The sequence below is a fragment of the Cupressus sempervirens genome, chromosome 1 (genome assembly GCF_028749045.1).
Source record: "Cupressus sempervirens isolate cs-2001-9-10 chromosome 1, ASM2874904v1, whole genome shotgun sequence".
In the NCBI taxonomy this organism is placed as follows: domain Eukaryota; kingdom Viridiplantae; phylum Streptophyta; class Pinopsida; order Cupressales; family Cupressaceae; genus Cupressus; species Cupressus sempervirens.
The window spans coordinates 379,499,653-379,525,637 of NC_143118.1; the positions used below are offsets into that span (position 1 = coordinate 379,499,653).

Genomic DNA, 25,985 nt, shown 5'->3' on the forward strand with positions numbered 1-25,985 from the left:
TACAAGCTATGCAACGGTATCAGAATAGTATCGAAGCTGTTTTCACCATGAAGAAACCATGGAGTAGTGGGTCAATGGACAGTAGTTTGATTTACAAGGAAGGAGTTTAATAATATTGTCTTTGTTTCAAGCCGTTAGTGTTTAGAATGAAAAGTTGCCGGCTTTCATGAATCATCTCGATAAGAGAAGGGTGCCGTTGCAAGTGGAAAATGTAGATGCCTCACTAAAGACAGAGTCTCTGGTAAGGAAAACAATGACGAGTGTTTGAAAAAAGAAAGGTGACAGTTTTTACAGTAGCTCAGGACTATATTGCAAACCTGATAACAAAGGATGATCTCAATACATGTCAAAGGTGACAACATTCTGGAAGGAGAAAACCCGATATCCACCAAAGGAAGACACGGTGGCAATTTGTTTGTTCAAACTAATTGCACAGTGAGCCGAATGAATGTGGAGGCTGATAATGAGAAGAGAGAAAGGTGGTGGAGTTAGATAGAACCCAAGCTAGATTGCAACGATAGTCATATTCCAAGGTGACCACGAAGATCATCTTGTGTTGATCTTGGTTTTTGAATAAAGGAAAGGTGATGAACTTATGTTATCTGCCATGCATGCTAGAGGTGGAATTTTAGCACAAGGTGGTGAGCATCATTGTGAACCGCACAGCCCAAGGAGGTGTACACACAGTGAATAGAAGGAGATGGTGATTTAATATTGGTATGATCTGAGCATTGTATAGAATGAAGCAAGGTAATGAAACTGACCACAAAGCATAGCATGCTGGAGCATACTATGAGTGATTAAGGAAGAACTCAGTTAGCATGGAAAGTTCTCGATATGCAAGCTAACTTGAATGTGTAGTGGATCATTGAAAAAAAGAGGAAGTCAATGGTAGATGGCCCTCATGGAGTATGATTCCCTATATTGAATGCCATATTGTTGTTAAATGAAGAAAGGGATTGAGCCCTCTAATCAGTGTGTCCATAGAATGGGCAATTTTATGATTGATGGAGTATTGGGGTGGTGATTTATGTTATGAAGAGTGAAGTTTTGAATTTACAAGTTTCATTGTTGTGTGTCATCAAAGCCTGTTACATCATGGGTAAAATCAAAAAAAATTTCATGTGGTATTTCAAACACAGATGTGGTGGTGTATCGGTCTACAAAAAGAAAATTTTTGCCATCATTTCTCTTAATGCATTGATACCTAATGTCATGATGGTTCACACATTCTTGAACTAGTTCAAGGATTATAACAACTTGAGGGAAAATCATGATTTGTAATACCCCACTATCCAGTTCTACATTTGACTGAATTTTATCACAAACTTCATTTGTGTTAATCCCCCTTAAATGTGTATCAATTAACAAGGGACTCTTGCAACCCATACTAGCATGGTTACCAAAGAAATGTAGGGAAGATTTCAATTTTCCTAATTCTTGAAGAAAATCACAATAGTCAACTAAACCCAAAGAGAAATTTTTTGAGAATGGGAAACTTTAAGTGAGGAATCATCAAAAATTCACCTTTGAACTTGCTAAAGTAATTCTTTTCAAACTTGTGAATCCTCTATCCTACATATCTTCACAGATAATATTCAAAATAAAAGTAAACTCACCTTTAAAGATGAGTTTGTGAGGATGTGAATAATTAATCAACATGGAGAATGAAATTTTGGTAAGATTTACTTATCTAACAATTTATTACGCCAAGATTCTTTGTAGTAATTGTCATAAATGAATATCCTTTCATCCTTACAACTTTTTACTTCATCATAATTACCTTGCCATGTGTTATCCTTGTCATTTTCTTGAGTCTTGTTTTAAGGGAGCTTTCCATTTAATTATTTCAAATAAAATTAACTTCATCATAATAGACCTTTTTATCGTTAAACCATGTGCTATCATTTCTTTGCTTACATCATCTGGAGGAAAGCAGGGTCCACTTTCACATTCATGATTTTTAGTCTCCCTTGGCTTTAACACTTGTTTTTACCTAGTCTTGCTCATCCTTTAGGAGAATGCTCTTGAAGTGTCAAACTATTTTCAACTAGTTTGAACCAAGCTCAAAGTGGTTCAGCGGGTTCAAAAGTTCCAATAGGTTCGATAGTTTAGAAAGTTTGAAAGTTTAGAACTTTGGTTAAATGAACAAGTTTTGACTAACAACAAGCTAAGAGAAATATTTAGCTTTAGGAAAACTTGTATGTTATGTACTTAGGATAATTTAGGCTAAAGGGGAAATCAAACCAAAGGTTCCAAAGGAAATAGAAATCAAAATAAAGGTGACTCTCCAAAAAATACATGAACTAACACATTGAAAAGTCGCATATTTCTCTTAGGCCTGTGAGAAAAAAATTGGATTTGAAAAAATCTTTTCTACAACTTTGTAAATTGTGTATTTTTTTGCTGAGGTTACAACAATTTTGTGATTTTTTCTTGTTAAGGTTGAAAATTTCTCTCATAAGCATGTGAAAAAATGAATGGATTTGAAAATAATACATCCTTAAAACAAATTGATTTGAAATAATTTGTTGTGCAACTTTCCAATTTCTTTCAAGCCTCAGAGGAAAAGAATAGATTTAAATTAATATGTTGCATAGCTTCCCACATTGTCAATTTGAAATGATTTGTTTGAAATATTTTTGTAGAGTTGATTTGAAAATGTGTTATTTGATTTGGTGATTTTTTTTTTTTCGATAATGAGATTGCTCCATGCTTGGAGATGTGTTCATGGAGGCATGAATTATTAGTTTTATCATAGAGGCAAGTTTCCAACACTGTAAACAACATGAACAACATTCTAGAGGTTTGGAAGTAGTTTTTGGAATTTAATTTTTAGAAATTTTTGTATTAATATATTAATTTTACCCCTAGAAAAATGGGGGAAGTCAATCGAAATTAATGAGTTAATGGGTAGAAATTATTTTAAAATAAATTAATTTTGGAATTTAAGAATACAATGACTTTAGGTATAAAAATTAATTTGTGAACCACAACCAAAAATATTAAATCCATGCCTTTAGTTATAAAAAATTAAATTTTGAACCACAACCAAAAGCATTAGTTTTGTGTCTTATAGATAAGACATGGACTAATAAAAGTGTTTCATTTCATCACAAGACTCTTCACTAATACCACATCCCAAACACAAAAATCCCCACGAAAAAAACAACAAAACTACTTCATGGACTATAGGATTGAGGTAACAAAAGCAAGAGATTTACTTCATTTATGAAGTCATCAATGTTGGCAATTGATGAAGCCTTGCATGCATTTTCATCTGCAAAAACTACAATCCTCACAATATCTCTCAGTTGCCTCACCTTTTTCTGCATCTCACTTCCCAAGTAGCCATCCATGAACAACCTCATAATCTTCTCCACCTTACTTTGTCAAATTATCCCTCCATGCCCCTAAAAATATTGATGCTCATGCTGACTTCCTCCTCCAAAAGCTTAGAATTATAAAATTGATCCAATGCAATGGGCCACCAATCATAGGCACACCTTCGCTCAGGCTCTCAAGCATAGAATTCTATCCACAATGGCTTAGAAATCTATAGGTTGAATAATGAGAAAGGATAAGAAATTATAGCGTCCAACCCATTAGAAGAAGCTCTTGTTTCAACTCCATCATTCTCCCTTCAAATCCTTCTAGTAGAAAGTCATTCAATGCATTAGTTACTCCAATGGGAGGATGAATGGCCCAAATAAAGGTCAGTCAAGAAGCTTCAATGATCAAAGCCAAAGTGTCATGTCTCTCTTGTCAATATGCATAGACATGCTTATTTGGATCCTTATGTGGTGATCAAGACAAAGTTAGATAGGTCAACTCTTTTGTTTGATGATAATTACAAAATATTTAAGTTAATTTCATAAGTCTGTAACTTAATTTCATTTCTAAGGATGGATTAATGATTAATTTATACATAGATGGATGTTACGTGGTGTCACATTTCATTTTTATATGATGTCAGGTTATGTCACTCATGATTATATTTAATGATGTATTTAATTATACTATTTGAGTTACTAATTCATTATATATTGCAAGTGTTTGAGTGGTTGTAGTTTTGAAGGTACGAGAGTGTGGTTGAGGTAGAGAGGGTTAGCCTCTCCGAAGGGGATGAGTTAGGGGATCTCACAACCACACCCACACACCACTTAAGAATTAGATGTTGGAGTTGATGAAAGCCAACTCCAAAGACACCCAAGATCACCTGCATGCGAAAACCTGTCAAAGAGAAGCCAAAGAGAGGAAGAGCATGGAGCAAGGGTAAAACCCTAAACAGACATGAGAGACAATATGTGCAAACACAAGAAGAAAATGTATTTACAATATGCACAATGCCTTTATGTTATGTTATGTTGAAAATACAAAGAGGGAGAGGTTGCTTATAAAGACCTCAAGGAAGCTTGTAAAACAAGCTAGAAGGTGGTAGAAGATAAGGATGACAACTCAGCACACATCCACAAAAGGTGGAACATGCTAGAAGGGAACAAGCTCTTGTGTTGTAGACAACTAACCACTACATGCATTAAATAAAAAATATTAAATAAATGCATTTACCTAAGTAAGCTTAATTAATAGAATAAATAATTAATAATTAATTAATTATTTACTCTAACACCCCCCCTTAAGTGCAACTTAGGGAAATGCCTTAAGCTCACAAAACTAAGATGAATGCAGAATGGGTCCCAGAAACGAGGCCATTTTAGGTACCCAAGTACAATGCAATAAAATGCAAACTTTGTAAGTGGGGAAAGAGAGAAAACCACGTGGGAAAAACCCTCCCCCAAAAAGAGGTAACCTAGTGAAGAATTGAAGAAGCCTCCAACTAGGGAAATGTCACCTAAAACAAGAACAAGAAGTGATCATGAAGAAGCATCACTGAAGCATGAAGAAGCCACAAATCTGCCAAATTGCTGATCTGAAGAACCTCCATGGAAGAAGAAGGCACAAATCGAGCATGTCTATATGGTAGATGATCCATCTCACTGAAATGCATAGGTAGCCAACCACTGCAATCGCCTTGTATATAGGATCAACTAATGAATACATAGTTCACACTATCAAACCATCAAACCATGGATGCATTAGAACAACAACATAACCCCCCCTTAATGCAGACGAGCTGTGATGATCGGCAACTGAGAAGGTGGGCCAAAGTCTCCTGCAAATGAACCAAGAACGACGAGAGAGGGAAAGAGGTATAGACACCTATAAAGACATGATCAAATAGACTCTGCATGGGGCTAATGTCATGGAAGGGACACTCACTTGACAAAGGGAGAATGCCTAAAATAGCAAACAACTATCCTCCCCATGGTGCTTTATGAAAATAGTGCATGTACAACTGACTCAAAACAACGTTCATAATCCCCAGAATGCAAAAGTGGCACTTTATCTTAGTGCCATACAAAAAAATGCTTCAAAATGATAGCTACAATGATCAAAACTAAAAACAAGTTGCAACAAAATAAAGTACAACTAAAAACAAGAGAAACCATGCTAGGAAAATGATCCTCGGGCCTAAAACACTCAAAATATTCACCATATAGAAAAAATGCCAAAATTATGATAGAAAGATCATGGGAAAAAAAATCAAGAAAAGGACCACATTTCTGATAAGGTGACAGAACCATCTTTCCAAAAATATAAAGTTTTCAAAAAACGGGCATGGGATGCAAAAGATATGCTTGCCGGAGTCAAAAACATAACTTTAGACTTTAACTAAAAAAATGGGCAATGAAAAGGCATCAAAATCTTAAAATTCTTGGACCAAAGTCTCCATCTTAGAACTAGCTTTTTGGTGCTTCTTTTGGATCGAAAAAATACCTCCGTATGCTCAAGTTATGGCCAAAAAATAAAGAGTAGGTCCAAAATGACCCTGAAGGAGAGGTGCAAGAAGGATGTTGATGACATAATGATGTCATCATTGTACTGCAAAAAAATTGACGGCCATGTGATTGTCACCACAAAAAAAGAAGCCACGTGGTAGTGGCATGTGGATGCCACGTGGCAAGAGGCTGATGTACCAGGTGCCACGTGGAACCTGCACCACGTGTCACGTGTAGAATGTGCACTGACTATGTAGAAAATTTGGGTGGGTGGGCTGATGGAGCAGACATGTAGACAGTGGAGGTGGCCACAATTGGAGCTGAGGGAAACTAGCGACAGATTGGCGTCAAAAATTGAATAGCCGGTGGGGTGGCACGGAGCTCTAGCCGATGGTGGAGGCTGGGCAGCGGCGCAGACAGCGGAGGTAGAGGAGGGGGCTAGTGATAGCGGAGCGGGGCAAAAACTAAAGTAGAAGATTTGCAAATGCAACCAAAGGAGTTGGGCGGGGGCAGCCCCGAGGTGGCTGTTAGGCGGTGCCATGATGGTGCACCCTGCGCCCCTTTTTAAATTTTTTTAAAATCGCCATGCATCCGTACGATCTGTATGGAAAGCCCCTTGAACAAATTTTTTTTACCTCCCAGAGCTCTATCTCAAAAAATGACAAGTTTTATATGAATCCTAACTACAAACGATCTTCTGGATCCAATGGTGATTTTCGTTTTGCCCCAATGTGCTCTGAAAATTTTTTGATCCCCTGATTTGAAGAAAAAATGCACAAACAAACTAGGGTTTGTGACTTCAAATCATGGCTTCAAAATTCGTCAACCAAGCTGCAGCAGGAAGGCTCTAATACCATGTTGGAGTTGATGAAAGTCAACTTCGAAGATGCCCAAGATCACCTACATGCGAAAACTTGTCAAAGAGAAGCCAAGGAGAGGAAGAGCATGGAGCAAGGGTAAAACCCTAAATGGACACGAGAGACAATATGTGCAAACACAAGAAGAAAATGTATTTACAATATGCACAATGCCTTTATGTTATGTTATGTTGAAAATAAAAAGAGGGAGAGCTCACTTGTAAAGACCTCAAGGAAGCTTGTAGAAAAAGATGGAAGGTGGTAGAAGATAAGAATGACAACTCAGCACACATCCACAAAAGGTGGAACATGCTAGAAGGGAACAAACTCCCGTGTTGTCAAAAACTAACCACTACATGCATTAAATACAAAATATTAAATAAATGCATTTACCCAAGTAAGCTTAAGTAATAGAATAAATAATTAACAATTAATTCATTATTTATTCTAACATTAGATGCCTAATTAATGTTGCATTCTATTTTGTGTTAATCTAATTCTTGAGTGTTTAAAACACAATGGAAAGATTATTGATGAAAGCTTCCTATATGCTATGATAATATATTGTTATATTACTTATTACATCAGTAATTGATAGGTTATTGATGAAAGCTTCCTCTATTTGAAACATAGTTGTACGTTATCATTCTTGTATATAGGTTGTTCACCGGGAAGGGGCATGGTTAAGAGAAGCTACCTCGTAGTCTCCATTATAGTTGACTCAAAGCTTTAACAAGCACTAATAGTGGTGACCATTAAAACCTAAGGAAAATGTAGCACCCTTTGATTGAGTTTTCCTTGTTTGGATCTGCCACAAATCAGGAAAGATTTTGTGTTTTCTTACATGATATTTCTTTCTTGATTGCATACGGGTTGCGATGAGTTTGAGCTATGCCTTCTTTCACTAGTGATTGGGAATAAATATAGTCTTCTTCACCCTGAGGCTCCTATTTTTGGCTGGCTATAGGATATCTAAAATATCCACAACCATGTACTCCAATGGGTTGCTCTTTTCAAGTCCACTTACCATATAATGGTTAGACATTTAAATGGAAATGTGAGTAAACCTTTCTATTAATAAGACTAACCCAATTGCTTATTTTAAAACACCAATCATACTTCTATATATTTCATGTGGAAAATATCTAAGATGTATTCTATTCTTCCTCTATTATGGGGTTTTGAGGAAAGTAAGTTATGTAAGTTGTATTGGACTGTTGTTATACCATTTTCATGAAATCTCTATATTGTGTTTTTTTTTCATTTAGTAACCACATATTTAACATTGCTATATTAATGTGCTAGTTGTAGGCTCACAATTTATGTTGCTTCATGTTCAAAATACCTTGGGTTGGTGTTTTCTATAACTTCCAAAAACACTACTGTAGACCAAAACTCCACATATAATGGTGTGACCAAAATGGACTTGGCCTCTATTATACTATTGTTGCAATCAAATGCCATAATGAACCTCTATTTTACCACTATATTGTTGTGGCATACATATTGTATTTTGAATCTCTAAAATTCAATATTACGATGGTCTTGATGAGAACATTTAGTGTTTCCATAGTAAGAGATGAGGATAATTTGTACAAAGAAAACTAAATGTTACACTAGACAACTATTAGGTTCCTTACTTTTGTTAAAAGGATCCAATACTCTAAATTATGGATAATGCTCATTGGTCTATGTACTGATTTAAGAGATATTGCCTCCTAAATTAGGAAATACTAAAACTTTATTAAAAAAAAATGAGGTTATTGAGTGCTAAATGACAATGTTAGTTGTAAATTCTTAATGACTAGTCCTAGTATTTGATGTTTATATCCTTTTATGGAAGGGTGAAATGTGGAAAAAGGGAGGGTGGAGATGGATGCATTAGGTTTTTTCTTCTCTCAACCTATCAGATTCTGAAAAGTAGGATTTATTATGTTTTGTCTCTCTTTTTGGTAATACTGATGAATTTTGTGCTTGGCCAGGCCATTTTGTATTGCATTTAAGTAACATGTTCTGACATATAGCCTATGCATGACTATGCTAACTTTTTGTTGCATATGTATAGATATGCTTATTTAAAATAAATTTATATGTGGGTAGATGTGTTACAATTTTTCTTTTACTGCATATGTGTAGATGTGTAGTGTTTTTTTCTTTTCCATACCATATTCTATGATTAGGCTAATAGGCACATGGCTGTATCTAGTATATTTCATGGCTACACCAGATCTATCTGATCGATCTTGTTCTAGGAAGCTAGGCTTCTTGTGATAGGGTTAGGGAATTGTAGATGTCAAGAAGAATCTTGAGGGAGTATACACTTTGTGGTTGGCAAGGTAAAAGCACCTAGGTGACGCTTCTGTCTTAGATAGTAGATGGACGACATTAGATGGCTTTGGAGACTAGATACAGTAAAGGACACATGAATTTTTTTGATAACCTTTCTTATGGTCTTGTAATTTTCATCTTAGAGATGATGAATAGTAACATTCAATTGATGTGATCTCTAATTATTAAGTAATGCAATCCTAAAATATTGAGATGTACTTTTCCTTATGTATAAGATGAACATACATTGTAATTCAACACCATAGTTCATATGATGTAATGTTCATGCGATATAAAATAACACCTTAGTGTTATACTAAATTTGTTAATAAACTAATTGTTTTTATCATATTAGTTAATGGATAACGAATGAGATCTTGACTTTTCAACTCTAGTTGTGATTGGTTTCTCTTTCGCATTTTTTTTTCTTATGTGATGTGGCATTTTTTATTAGGACATCATTCTTACATATGGTATTAGAGCTATGTTTAAATCCTAGGCCTTGGGCTACCATGCTAACTTTCACCCATGTGTGTCAAGTGTTTGAGTTATCACCATGGCCGGAATAGCTAATCATAGAGGTGGGTCTAGTAGTGGTGCATGAGCTGAGGAACCTAATGAGAGGTTAGATCAAATATTGACATTTTTGACCCAACAAGAGCCTTTTTTATAGCAACAAGGCCAAAGAATCGATAACATAGAGCATGAGGCTCGAGGTAGACAAACTAACAAAGAGGCAATAAAGCATGACGAAGATCAGCACTCTAGAGCCATACATAAGTAGGAGGAGGAACTAAGGAATAAATTTGAGGATGATCTATTGGATGAGGCTCATAGGAGGTCTAACGTAGAGCAGAAGGTCGATGATGACCATTAGATTGCTCTCATTAATACTGATAGGTTATAAACAGTAGTTGACTTGAGAAAAGATCTCAAGAAAGTGACCTCACTAAGATTTTATGGTAGAGCTTTAGGGGAAGATGTTGAGGCATGGATTACCAACATGGAGAAGTATTTCTTGGTGTGAAACTATACAGGAAAATTTAGAATAATTTGGGCCACATTTTAGCTGATGGGTGAGGTAGCTACCTGGTGGGATGGTGCAATGGCTAAAAAGAAATTTGAGCATGGGGAGGTAATGTGGGAAGAATTTTTGCATCTTTTCCACAAATAATGGTTACCTCAGCTATTCTATGACAAGAAATAATCAAATTTCTACAAGTTAGTTTAGGGGAACATGAATGTTACACATACCATGAACATCTTTTTCATTTGGTGAAGTATGTTCCTCAATATCAACATGATGAGCTATTTAGAACTTGAAAATTTGTGATGGGTTTATGACTTGAGATATACAATGAGATCAAAATGTAGGAGTTTAAGACCATGGATTTTGCACTGCATAAGGCTCTTAAGAAGGAATAGAGACTGAAGGATGCTTCCTCATCTAAATCTTCCAACTAGAACTATAAAAGGAAGTTCCAAGACAACAAGTCTTATAAGGATAATAGGGGGTATTAGGATGACAAGAAAAAAGGAAATGGAAAGAAACAACAAATCAAAAACATGAAGGATAAGGGATAGGACAATTCTAACAAGAATTTGAATAAGAAAAATTGGAACAATAACAAGAATCAAAACAATATAAATAAAAGAAATAGAAATAGAAGGAATGTAAATGACAGGGGTGAAAAGAATAATAATGATGATAGGAGGGGCCCTAGGATAGGATTTTATGTATGTGGTGGTAACCACTTTGTTGCTAAGTGTCCATAATGATCTAACAAGAGGGACTTTCCACCATAGCACCACATCCATGCTATAGTTGATCATAGGCAAGCAAATTTTCAAGCCACTCCTATACAGATGACTAGTACACTATTTGGTTACCCTATTTCTATTCTTATAGATACTGGTGCTATTGAATGTTTTGTAGATCCCAATATAGTAGCTAAGATACCTATTAGGGCCAGTTTTATGGCTGAACCTTGGACTATAGAATATGGTAATAGGGCTGAACATAGGGTAGAACAATGCTTATTTTGCAGTGGGTTGGAACTCCCTAGCTTTCAAATAGAGTTAAACTTGTATGTAGCGTCTTTGGGCTCATATGATGTCATCCTAGGAATCAACTAGTTAAGTAAACATAAATCCTTAGTTAATTGTTAGGATAAGGTGATCGAATGCCATAATATCAAAGGTCACTCAGTGATGCTAAATGGTTTCAAACAATCATTTGAATGAAGAAAATTTTTAGCTATGCAATTGAAGAAAACAAAAAGGAAGGGATGCCAGTTATATGTTGTCCATGTCAAGAATTTGGAAGATATTCCACTTTGATTAGAGGATCATCCTATTTTGTAGGAATTTAGAGACATGTTTCTAGATGATTTTCTTGAGCTACCCTCTAAGAGGGAGTTCAATTTCTCCATAAATATTGTGCCAGGAGCATGACATCATTCAAAGGTTCCTTACCATATGACTTCCATAGAAATGTATGAGTTGAACACTTAGCTACATGAACTCTTGGATAAAGGTTTCATTTGACCTAGTGTATCACCGTTGAGAGCTCCTATAATTTTCATTAAGAAGAAGGAAGGTACCTTAAGGTTGTGCATTTATTACCACATGCTAAATACGGTGATCATAAAAAAATGATATCATCTCCCAAGAATTGATGAACTATTTCATTAGATGAAGGGAGCAACTGTATTCTCTAAAATTGATTTGAGATCTGGATATCATTGAATTCAGATTTAGGATGAAGACATACCTAAGACAACATTTAGAACTAGGTATGGGCATTATGATTTTGTAGTCTTACCTTTTGGAGTGACAAACGTGCCTGCTACTTTCATGAACCTTATGAACAATGTATTCAGAGACTGTCTCAACAAAGTCATGGAGATATCTATTGATTATATCTTGATATACTCCAAGAATTTATAAAAGCATGAAGAACACTTGCATATAGTCTTGGAGCACCTGAGAGAGAGAAAATTTTATGGGAAGATCTCTGAGTGTTCATTTTATTAGAAAGAGATCCACTACCTAGGGCATATTTTATCAGCTGATGGCATAGCAGTGGAATCTGTAAAGAAAAAGCCATCCTTGAATTGCCAACTCTATAGAACATAAGTGAAGTTAGGAGTTTTATGGGTCTTTCTAGGTATTATAGGAAATTTTTTGAGGGATTTTCTAGCATAGTAGTACCAATCACATCTCTCTAAGAAAAGGGCAAAAGGTTTGAGTGGACAAAAGCATATGAGAAAGCCCTTCAGTTGCTTAAGCAAAGGCTTACCACCGCTTCGATCTTAATTATACCAGATCCTAATGGACACTTTTTTGTCACAATAGATGCTTTAGGAGATGGGATTGGGGGTGTATTAATGTAAGACAGTAAGGTTGTTGCCTACGAATCTAGGAAGCTCAAATTGCATGAACTAAGCTATGTTCCTCATGATTTAGAACTAGCTACGATAGTACATGCATTGCAGATGTGGTGACATTACTTGTTGGGGAAGCCATTTGAGCTTAAAAGTGATCATATGGGGTTGAGGTATATTTTCATTCAACCTAATCTGAATGCCAAGCAGAGGCAGTGGCTTGAATTCCTCAGTGAATACAATTTTGGAATTGAGTATATTAAAGGAAAAGAGAAAAGGGTAGCAGATGCACTTAATTTTAGAAGGCATATCACCACTATCACTACATCTTGAACTCATATGAGATATTATATTCTTCAATACCTTCTTGGAGATACCCATTATGAATAGGTGAAGTCAGTATTGGACACCGATGCCTCTGATTCAAGATTTGTTAATTATTCTTTTGATGATGATGGTGTACTTAAGTACTAGAATAGGATATATTTTCACAACCATGAAGGGTTGGAAAAATTGTTGATCTCAAATTGGTTTTGATAATTGAGTGTCAACACACTTAAGCTTTTTACTAAGTTCATGCCCAACTAGTAACATATGCCAAGTATAATATGTATAGATGCTGAGTAAATCAAGTGCTGAGTAAATAGTAAGTGCCAAGCAATTCAAGTGCTAAGTGAACAATAGATGTAGAGAAAGTTCAAGTGCCGAGTTAGATAGAATTACAATATGTCTTGAGCATCAGTATTATCAAGTGTTGAGTAACACAGAATGGATCTAGTTGTTTATGATGGCACAAACAACCATGTAAATCATTTTTGCACCAACTAATGGATAGATCTTGAAGCTTTGAAGATAAGATCAAATTTGTTTGGATTCCCTATGTGATCAACATGCAACCAATTAGAAAAATTGAAGGAATTGAGTAGGAAAAAATGAATGAATCTCAATCGTAGATTCATACCTAACCCTAAACCACCAAAGTATTTTTAAAGGGAGATGAAGCCCCATAATTAAAGTATGAGAGAGAGAATTAGAGAATGTATGTGAGGAGCTGATGCTAGCAAAGATTTCAAGGAATTGAAAGGGGTGAATTGATTAGTATAAATTCAAGGTGACTTAGAAGGATAGAATTGCAGAATTAATTTGTAGAATAGAGGATCGAGGATACATCAATTTCATATTAGATTAGAAAGGATCAAGATGGACTAAATTGAGATCTAAAATCAGCAATACCAGATTATAAGTAGTCAGATCAAACATTCTACTGTCATATCAAAGTTTGCAATGAGATTTGTTGGCTTTTTTGAGGTTTTAGAAGTTATCAACCTAGTTTCTTATTAGCTTTCTTTGCCACCTTCTTTCACCCACATTCATAATGTTTTCAATGGGTCTCTGCTTAAGCCATATCATCTTAAGATATCTCATGTGCTTGACTAGCATGTGTTTAAGGTACATGATCTAGAGTGATGGTAGTTAAGCCCACCTGATTCATTGAGCAGCATATCGTCAAGGTACGAGACAGGGACGTCCTCTAGTATAAGGTCCAATGGGAGCAATTTGGTGTATATAGTTCCACTTGGGAGGATGAGGAGGATTTATAGAAATCCTTTCCTCATATTTTTGTATGGCTTGTTTTATTTTAGCTAGATATCAATTTTGGATGTGTGTGCATGCTTATTTTTGTTGTGATTTTACATCAGGACAATGCCTTTTCCTAGAGGGGAGGGATGTTTCATCTCACTTGTCGACATGCTTGAAAATGCTTATTTGGATGCTTATATGATGATTGAGTCAAAGTTAGACTAGTCAACCCTTTTGTTTGAAGAAAAATTAAGAAATATTTAACTTGATTTCCTAAGTTTGTAACTTAGTTTTTCTTTTGAGGGTGGATTAGTGATTAATTGATGCACAAATGGATGTTATGTGGTGTCACATTTCATTTTATATGATGCTATGATATATGCCACTCATGATTATATTTAATGATGTATTTAAATATACTATTTGGATTACTAACTTATTGCTTGTTATGAGTGTTTGAGTGGTTGTAGGATCAAAGGGATGAGAGTGTGGTTGAGGTAAAGAGGGTTAGCCTCTTAGAAGGGGATGAGTAAAAGGATCTCACAGTTGCACCCACACACCACTTCAGAATTAGATGCTTAAATAATGTTGCATTCTATTTTGTGTTAATTTGATTCTTGAATGTTTAAAATATAATGGAGAGGTTATTAATGAAAGATTCCTTTATACTATGATAATATATTATTATTTTACTTACGACATCGTTAATTGATAGGTTTTTTATAACCAAAGGTGGGAAAATATATCTTTATTTTCTCTTTTTAGATCCGAAGCATCTTACACATATGAGGGAATAACTAACAATACTATGCACATATTTAGGAAAAGGAAAGAATAATGCAATTGTGTCAGGTACAAAAAAAATCTAATATTATCAAAATAATAATTATTTTTACTTTGGGGGTGATGCCAATAGGAGAAAAATTTGGAAGTAGACAGAGGGAGTTTGGATTGAGCATGAAGGACAACATATTTTTCAAGTTCCCCTTTAAGTGCTAGTTAATCACATGTTACTTATTCAATGCATGGAAAACTCTAAAGATTTTGATTTTTGTAACTATATATTTGTCACCTAGTTGTTTTTGCAAGGATTTTAAGCATTATGTTATTTCACTTTGGAGAGGTCAATGTAATTTTTTTATTAAATCACATAAGTGTAAATTTAAGCTATTGTAAAAATAGATACATTGTGAGGATCCTTGTACAAATATCAAATGTAAAAGATTTGTTTAATAATACCAAACAACACAGTAATGTCGGATCTATAGGTATGATACTAAACATTCAATACGTTATATTCATTTGGAAACATAGTTGTACATTATCATTCTTGTATGTAGGTTGTTCACTAGGAAGGGGCATGGTTAAGAGAAGCTACCTCATAGTCTCCATTCCAGTTGACTCAAAGATTTAACAAGTACCAACAACGGTGACTGCTAAAACCTAAGGAAAATGTAGCACTCTCTAATTGAGTTTTCCTTGTTTGGGTCTGCTGCAAATTAGGAAAGATTTTCTATTTTTCTTACACACTATTTCTTTCTTGATTGTATATGGGTTGCAATGAGTTTGAGCTATGCCTTTTTTCACTAGTGACTGAGAATAAATATAGTCTTCTTTACCCTTAGGCTTTCATTTTTGGCTAGTTGTAGGATATCTAAAACATCCACAATCATCTACTCCAATGGGTTGCTCTTTTCAAGTCCACTTACCATATAATAATTAGACATTTGAATGGGAATGTGAGTAAACCTTTTTATTAACAAGACTAACTTAGTTGTTTATTTTAAAACACCAAACATACTTCCACAGATTTTATGAGGAAAATATCTAAATTGTATTCTATTCTTCCCCTATTATGGGGATTTGAGGAAAGGAAATTATATGAGCTGTATTGGATTGTTGTTATACCAATTGCATGAAATCTTTGTATTGTATTGTTTTTGTGGTTAGTAACCATGTATTTAACATTGCTATATTAATGTAATAGCTATAGGCTTACAATTTATGTTGCTACATGTTCAGAATACCTTGTGTTGGTATTGTCTATAACTTCCAAAAACACTACTATAGATCAAAAATCCACATACAATGATATGACGAAAATGGACTTTTTCTTTGTGTTAAATCTCCATACTCTTATACTATTGTTGCAATCAAATTCCTTAATGAATCTTTATTTTACCACTATATTACTATGTCACACATATTGTGTTTCAAATATCTAAACATTGTATTACAAGGGTCTTGATGAGAACATTTAGTCTTGTCATAGTGATGTTAGAAATAATAGTCCACCAAGATAACTGGGCAGGGGGCGGTGAATCAGTTATCCAATAATTAAAACATTTATCAACCTTAAACAATCCTATCCATTCAACCAAAGTAAAGAACAACCATAACAAGATGCACATAGACAATTACACTAGATATGCTAGCTAGGGAAACCCTTGATCAGAGGGAAAACCCTTGTGGGAATGATGCCCATAAGATGATGTACTAATATAAATATTCCTTATTAGAGGATGGACCATGTTAGGAGTCCATTACAACATTTAGTACATATGATCCTTGTTAAGAGATTTTGAATCCTTGTTAGAAGATTCCAACCCTGTTAGGAGTTGTAAAAGATAGGACCAATTTTCTAAATAGCTTTTGGAGCAAGACCACTGAACTTATTATCCAACTGATCTCTCAACTATTCATTGCAGAATAATTGTATGTACTATGCTTCAAACACTTTTCCTCTATCGTATCAATTAGACCAATCACTATCAGACCTTGTAGACCATGTCACACACCTTGGATCCAAGTATCCAACTTCAGATCACTCAATAAAACCTCAGCAATAAAGTTTCCTTCACTTCTACTCTACTCTTCTCAACTTCATATTCTACTCTTTGTACTACTTATAATTACTTCTCTTCCATATAGCCAAACTTATGATAAAGGAAAATGTCCTTCCTTTATATCAAATCCATAAAAAAATTCCTTGAGCTGACAGTTACCTTCTTAATTAATTATTATAGGAGCACATTAATAACATGTTAGACTTAGTGATGACATTAATCTTTCACCTTATATCTTGAATATATTTCCCTATATGTATCATTATGATGAGAAAACTTAACCACACCATCAACAACATGTCTTCTTGACATCTTTAACTTTGGCTTCTCAAAATAACAACTATGCTAAGAAATATAACAAGTTTACTAGAACATGCCTCAGTAAACTCTATCTCAGAACAATCTTTACTAAAACTTGCATAACTTCTTCCAAACTTAATATTTTATGCTTTTGAGGTTATCTACATATACTAGACACTTAGTAGCATCTCTCTTTAACCTAACTATTTAATGTACTCAATGATTTGTCTATGCCAACTTGATCTTTCCATTGTTCTTCTATTAGATACCACAAAAAATTTCTATGTGGACATCAATGCCAAATACAGTCATGAATGTAACATATCATCATGATAATGATTGTATCATAATTATACAATACTCTCCCATAGGAATATCATCGACATTCATGCTTCCAATAATCTCCCCCTTTGGCATTGATGACAACATAGATAAAAAAACATCTAGTTCCAAGAATACCAACTGCAAAAGACTATTAACCTTGCTTTACAAATCCTCTTCATAAATCATTCTCCCCCATTGATATACCTCAATGTCCTTTACATCAAACTATTTTCCATACTATACTTCTCCCTTCAATGTACTCAAATTATTTTTCATGCTAAACTTCTCCCCCATTGACATCAATGTCAAAGGTTTCAATAACCATCAAACTCTAGAACAACTGATTCTTACTCACCTCAAGTGTCCAAAGACACTATTCAAAAACAACATCCAATAAGAGTCCTAGATGAATCTATCCATCATAGATACTCCCCCATATAGGAAGCATCAACATTTAGTCTAGAAAAATAATAGTGCTCTGTTACACTGGACTGATGCACTCTTGCATCTTTTACTCTAATGTAGGAAGGGGCATAACCCCTAACATACCTCACAAATACTCAAAAGTCTCTTTGGGAAGAGGCTTAGTGAAAATATTTGCAATCTACTCTTTAGTGCTCACATACTCCAATATAATTTCCTTTTCTACAAATTTCTTTCTCAACATGTGATACTTGATAGAAATGTGCTTGGTCTTAGAATGCAACACTAGATTCTTAGACATATTTATTGTGCTTGTGTTGTCACAATGTATGACAAGAGGTTCATTGATTTCTATCCTTATATCCTTCAACATTTTCTTCATTCAAACAACTTGATTACAATTTTTTTTTGTTGCAACATATTTTGTTTTCGCTATACTTTGTGAGGTACAATCCTACTTCTTGCTTAGCCAAGAAACCAATCTTCCTCTAAGAAAGAAGGCTTCACCACTAGTCCTCTTTCTCTCATCCATAATGCCTACCCAATTAGCATTAGTATAAGCACATAAAGTAAAATCATTAGACTTAACATACCAAAATCCAAACTTTGGTGTTCCCTTTAGGTATCTAAATATCCTTTTGACTACTACATAATGTGCTTCTCTGGGATCATCTTGGAATCTTGTAACAATTCCAACTATATTTTCTATATGTGGCCTTGTGTGAGTTAGATATTGCAATCTTACGATCATAGATTTGTACTTTTTCTACTCAATAGTAGTTGTCTCAGCCCTTGTAGATAACTTGTGTCCAGTTACCAGAGGTGTTCAAATGGGTTTACATGTTTCCAAACCAAACCTTTTCAGTAAATCTTTCAAATACTTAATTTGAGAAAGAAAGATTCCTTCTTTATCCTATATAATTTATAATCCTAAAAAATATTTCATTTCTCCTATCATACTCATTTCAAATTTTGTCTTCATTTCTTCTACAAACTTGTCACTTTCATCATCATTTCCTCTAGATATGATATCATCAATAAATATTACCAAGATCATCAATCCATCATCAATTTCTTTCTAATAGATATTTCTATCTACCATACCTTTGCTATATCCAAGCTTTGCCAAATTCTTGTCCAACCTTGCATACTAGGTTCTAGGTGCTTTGTTGAAGCCATACAATGCTTTCTTTAGTCTACATACTATGTCCTTGTCATTTTTCAAAAGACAACCTTCAGGTTGTTCTATCTATACCTCTTCTTCAACTTCTCCATTTAGAAATGCTAACTTGACATACATTTGATATACTTTGAATTTCTTATATGCTACATATGCTAAGAATAACCTTCTTCTATTCTATCCATAGGAGCATAGGTCTCATCATCATCTATTCCTTCTCACTGTAAGTAACCTTTACATACCAATCTTTCCATGTTCCTTACAACTTCACCTTGTTCATTCATCTTTTCTCTGAATACCCATTTAGTTCCTATCACATTCTTGTCTATTGATCTGGGGACCAATTTCTATGTCTTATTCTTTAATATCTGATCCAATTCCTCTTTCATAGATTGCTTCTAATGGTCATCTTTGCATGCTTCATCTACATTCTTAGGTTCAACTTGAGATATAAAACATAGTTCTTCATTGATTCTACTTCGTGTCATTACACTTTTATCTCTACTTCTGATGATTTGCTCAGGTGGATGATTCTTTGTCATATTCTTACCTAAAGTAGGAGTTGTTATCTCAACTCTTGGCTCTATTTAAGTTTTCTAAGATTTGTTCCTATGTTCTCTCTCCTTCATTCTATAAATCATTGTTAGTCTCAAGGAATACTTAATCATTCCTTCGTTTAATAACAAAATCATCATCTAAATTGTAATCAACTATTCTTTCTTGTATCTTGAATTTCTCATCAACTCTTACATTTGCACTTTCCATAATAGTCTTAGTTCTCAGATTATAACATCTATAAGACTTTCTTTTCAATTAATAACCAAGAAACATACCGTCATCACTTCTAGCATCAAACCTACCAATATCATCATCTCTTTTGATAACACTTACTGCCAAAAATTCTAAAATACTTAACTGTAGGTGAGTGACCAAACCATAGTTTATAAAGGGTCTTGTTTGTGTCTTTCTTGACCTATACTCTATTCATAGTGTAGACTATTGTATTCATAGCTTCTCTCAAAAAAATCTTGGATACGTCATTCTTAGCTAACATAGCTCTTGTTGCTTATGTTATTGATCCATTTCTTCTTTTTGAGCTATACCATTTTGTTTAGGGGTTCTCAGAGCTCATAAATGTCTTTTTATTCCATTAGCTTCACAAAATATGTTAACCTCATTTGAAGTAAAATCAAATCTTCTATATGATCTTAAACATTCTTCATGCCTAATTCATTATTAACTCTATTCTTGAATTTCTTGAACTTATCAAATGACTCAGATTTTTCTTTAAGAAATGCAACCCACATCATTCTAGAAAAGTCATCAACTAAATTTATCAAATAAATTTCACCATAGAACCTTTAGTATTCATAGGACCACTGAGATTTGTCTATAAAATCTCCAATTTTGTTGTAGCAATAAACTTCCTGCAGGGAAAAGTTCTGTTATGCTTTGCCAAAACACACTCCTTGCAATTTATGTTAGTAGGTTTGACAATCTTAGGAAAATCTTCAACTACAAACATACTACTAGTCTTTACAATACTGTCAAAGTTTATATGAAAAAATCTCTTATGCCATAACCAAGTGTGATCTACCTTTGTAACCAAACATTTCATTTCAATAGGACTCAATTGAAATATATTACCTCTAGATCTGGTTCCTGTTCCAATTACCTTTCCATGTTCTTCTCTAATCATGCATGTCTTTACTAGTGAACTACAACAAATAACCTTTATCCACTAGTTGTCTAATTACATCCTCAGTGTTAGTTTTACCATCAAGAGTTATAGATCCAATACCTTTAACTTGGCATGTTGCACTATTTCCAACTCTGATAATGCCTCCATCCTAACTTTTGAATTCAACAAACTTGTGCATATCACTAGTCTAATGATGTGAACAATCACTATCAATTATCCAATTAGATTTCTTTTTCAACTTGTGACACCACAACTACTTTCTTTGGACTTTCTTCTTTAATAGCTACAACTCCAATTTTATTATCACTAGCACTTACTACTTGTTCATCAGAATCATCTTCTTCATTTGCATACAAACATTCTCTGTCTCTTCTAGGCTTGAAATTTCCTATATACTATTTCTCTCTTTTAGGAAACTTAGATGCATAATGACCAAATTCATTACAAGTCCAACATTTAAATATTTTCTTAGCATATTTTTCTCTTCTTAATAGAAGGGCTACTCTTTCTTTAATCTTTCTATCCTCATCAGATCTGCTGCTACTAGCAAAGTCTTCTCTAGAACTTGTGCTCCTTGATAAAAAAGGTCAAATATTCAAGGCACTAAAAGTTGTTTCTTTTTTGGTCAACTCTTCAGACTATCTAAGCTCATTCTCAACTACTTCAAGTCTTCCAAGTAATGTCTCCTTTGTGAAATATTTGGTACAAGATATCAACAACTGTATCATTTGAGCTACTAACTTAAATGGTGGTGTTAAGCTCTTCAATATCTTCCATATAATCTCATCATCTTCTTTGGTTCCTCCTTGAGATTTAATATATGCAATAATTTTTGATATTCTATCTACATATGTTCTTACTGATTCACCTTCCATCATTTTAGCATCTTGAAATGCACAAATCCAACTTTGTAGCCTCAATTTCTTAGAATGCTCATCACCTTCAAACCTAGTTTCCAAAGCTTTCCAAATCAAATGTGAAGCAACAAGTAACTTGACCTGATTGTATTCAATTTTAGGAAGTGTAATCAATAGTGCTTCTCCATCTCTCATGTTGCACATAAACAGATCTCTTTTTTCCTTAGTACAATTTTCCAAATCTTTTTCATCAATGACTATCTTTGATGATTTTGTCAAGATCCAATATCTTGGACCCATACACAATAGACGTGTCTTCATCTTTTCCTTCCAATTGTGATTATTTGTTCCATCAAACTTTGGACTATCTTTCCTAAACATGCTTTCCACGGATCTCCCAAATTGTTAAACTTTATCTTCAAGGACCTAAAGCTCTAATACCAATTTTTAGAAATAATAGTCCCCCAAGATAACTGAGTAGGGGGGTGGGGGGGAGGATGTTGAATTAGTTATCCAATAATTAAAACATTTATCAACCTTAAATAATCTTATCCATTCAATCAAAGTAAACAACAACCATAACAAGATGCACACAAACAATTGCACCATATGTTAACTAGTGCAACCCTTGATGAGAGGGAAAACCCTGGTGGGAATGATGCCCATAAGATGATGTACTAATATAAATATTCCTTGTTAGAGGATGGAACCTATTAGGAGTCTATTACAACATGTAGTACATATGAGTCCTTGTTAGGAGATTTTGAATCTTTGTTAGAAGATTCCAACCTTGTTAGGAGTTGTAGAAGATAGAACGACCCATTTTCCAAACAACTTTTGGGGTAAGACCATAGAACTCACTATCCAATTGATCTCTCAATTATTCCTTATAGAATAATTGTATGTACTATACTTCAAACTTCTTTCCTCTATGTTGTCAAATGGACCAATCACTGCCAGACCTTGTAGACTAATTCATGAACCTTGGATGCAAGTATCCAACTTCAGATCACTCAATAAAACCTCGATAATGAAGTTTCCTTCCCTTTCGCTCTACTCTACTCAAGTTCGCATTTCGCTCTTTGTGCTACTTACAATTACTTCTCTTCCATATAGCCACACTTATGATAAAGGAAAATATCCTTCCTTTGTATATAATCCATGAAACAATTTCATTACTTGGTTGTTACACCATCTCAATCAATTATTATAGGACCACATTAAGAACACATTACACGTAGTGATAACATTAATCTTTCTCCTTGCAACATGAACATCTTTATGTACACATATCATTATGATAAGTGAACTTAACCATGATATCAACAACATTCTTCTTCACATCTTTAACTTCAAATTCTCAGAATAAAAAATCTTCTAAGAGATATAAAAAGTTTACTAGAACATGCCTCTATAAACTCTATCTCATAACAGTCTTTACCAAAACTTGCATAACTTCTTCCAAACTTAATATCTTATGCTTCCAAGGTTAGTTGCATGTACTAGACATTTAGTAGTATCTCTCTTTAACCTCACTACTAAATGTATTCAATGATCTATCTGTACCAACTTGATCTTTCCACTATTCTTTTGTCATATACCATAGAAAACTACTATGTTGATGTTAATGACGAACATAGTCATGAATGTAACATATCATCATGATAATGATCTGATCATATATCTACAATAATCACCCATAGTAATATCATTGACATGGGGATAATTTTTACAAAGAAAACCAAACATTATAGTAGGCAGCTTTTAGGTTCCTTACTATTGTTAAAAGGATCCAATACTCTGTATTATGGGTAATGTTTATCAGTCTATGTACTGATTTAAGTGATATTACCTCCTAAATTAGGAAATACTAAAACTTATTAAAAAAAATTGAGGTTGATGAGTACTAAATGACAGTGTTAGCTATAAATTCTTAATGACTAGTCCTAGTATTTGATGTTTATATTTTTTATGGAAGGGTGAAATGTGGAAAAATAGAGGGTGGAGATGGATGCATTAGGTTTTCACTTCTCTCAACCTGTTAGATTTTGAAAACTAAGATTCATTACATTTTGTCTTTCTTTTTGGTAATACTAACAAATTTTGTGCTTGGGCAAGCCATTTTGTATTGCATTTAAGTATGTTATTTTGACATGTAGTATGTGTGTGACTATGCTCAAATTTTCTTGCATATGTGTAGATATGATTTATTTAAAAGAAATGTACATGTGGGTAGATGTGTTACAATTTTTCTTTCATTACATATGTGTAGATGTATAGTGCTCTTTTGTTTTTTCTACTATATTTTGTGATTAGGATAATAGGCATATGGTTACATGTAGTATGTTTCACAGCTGCACTAGTTCCATCTGATCCATTTTGTTCTGAGAAGCTAGGGTTCTCATGCTAGGGTCTGGGCATTCTTCATGTTAGGAAGAATCCCATGGGAGTAAACACTTTATGGTTGGTGAGGTAAAAGTGACTGGGCCACACTTCCTTCTTAGATAGAAGATGGATGACATCTAATGACTTTGGAGACTAAATACATTGAAGGACACATGACACGTTTTAGTAACCATTTTGATGGTCTTGTACTTTTCATCTTAGTGATGATGCATGGTAATATTCAATTGATAAATCTATTATTATTGAGTAATGTAATCCTAAAAGATTGAGATGTACTTTTCCTTATGTATAAGATGGGCATACATTGTAATTCAATACCATAGTTTATACAATATAATGGTCATGCAATATATATCAACACCTTAGTGTTATGCTAAATTTGTTGATAAACTAATCATATTTATCTTATTAGTTAATGGATAATGAATAAGATCTTGAATTTGAATTTTGGTTGTGATTGGTTTCTCTTTTGTATTTTTTTCATTCTTCTATAATGTGACATCTTTGATTAGGACATGGTTCTTACACAAAGTCTCCATTTGATGGCAGGAGGTTCTGACCATGGTGCCAAAGGAAATGTAAAGAATTATGAGGGAGGACATGAGTTGAGCCATGTGACACAAAAATCATTGATGAGAGAATCAATGTAGAAACCATGGGCTCCATTGGAAGCATTAGGGAAGACACGACCCACAATCTAGACATGTCTGCTACTTCTGCTTCGCAAATGGTCCATGAATTTTGACTCCAAATAGTGGAAAGTATTGAGAAGAGTTCCCAGCTATTGATATTCCTTGGTATTTGGCATTTCAAGAAGAGGTGTCATGGGTCCTTGCCATCCATCAACCTCAGGCATGTATTGTAAGAGGTTCCAAGAGTTTAATGTATTGTAACTAGCAGTTGCACCATAAAAAGTGCAAGGGGTATGCCGATAGGTTGTAGTTGTGAAAGCAATATTTAAATGATAAGAGATATTGTGGAATAGTTATTTATACTATTTCAATTAATTTCAACAAATTATAAAATGATGTCCCAATTAATATATATGATACACTAAGAAAGAAACAAAAGAACAACTATGGATGGAAATTAAGATGAATCTTGAACAAAGAAAGTATAAGCATTTGCATGTCATTGGGTTTAAATAATAACATATTACATACATTATGTTTTTTATTATGTTAACATACTTAGGAAATTAATATTAAGTAAATATGACTCTAGATCTTAATAGAATAAAACTTGTATCCGCATAGAAAAACTAGATACATGCAAAACTAAATTTCTTGCTAAAATTAATTCTATAAAAAAACTAGAGATGTCTACTATAATACTTTTGAATAAGAATTTTGCATATACTCTTGTTGAATGGAAAGAACTAAATTGGTAAATCAATGGAAATTCATAATACAAGCTCACCTTCCAAGCTTTATTAGATATGTTAGATGTTAATATTGGGTTAACTGCCCATAAAACTCTAAGTGTATCAAAAAATAGGATGTCACTGAAAAGCTACATGATTTTATGCTAAAGAAATGAAATGATAGTGAAAAGCTATGTCCTAGTCTTTTGATCATCACGATGAAGCTTACAACATGTGTGGTGTGTAGTAAAAAAAAGTTTCAAGTCTAAAACCAACTAAGAAGATCTGAAATATGAATAGAAAGTGATGAGTATATAAAGATTCAGTATGCAATGAAAATGGTTATCTAAACGCAAAGGCGTCAAATGATGGATCAATTCATTAAGATGACATATAGTTAGTTACTATTACTTGTCACCACTAATTTTCATGACTACTTCTCTTAGAATTAGAATTAAATATGATAACAAGTACATGACTACTTCTATTGTCACTAGTTTTTATGACTACTTCTCTAGAATTCAAATTGAATATGCCAGCAAGACATTAGCAGAACAATGTGATGGCATAAAAATACACTTTGTAATTTTTG

General features: G+C 33.9%; 1 pseudogene; it reads right to left on the reverse strand.

Moving 5' to 3' along the window:
* Positions 1–3,182: 3,182 nt before the first annotated feature.
* On the reverse strand, positions 3,183–24,873 carry LOC149577838 (UDP-glycosyltransferase 92A1-like; annotated as a pseudogene).
* Between the last annotated feature and the right edge of the window lie 1,112 nt (positions 24,874–25,985).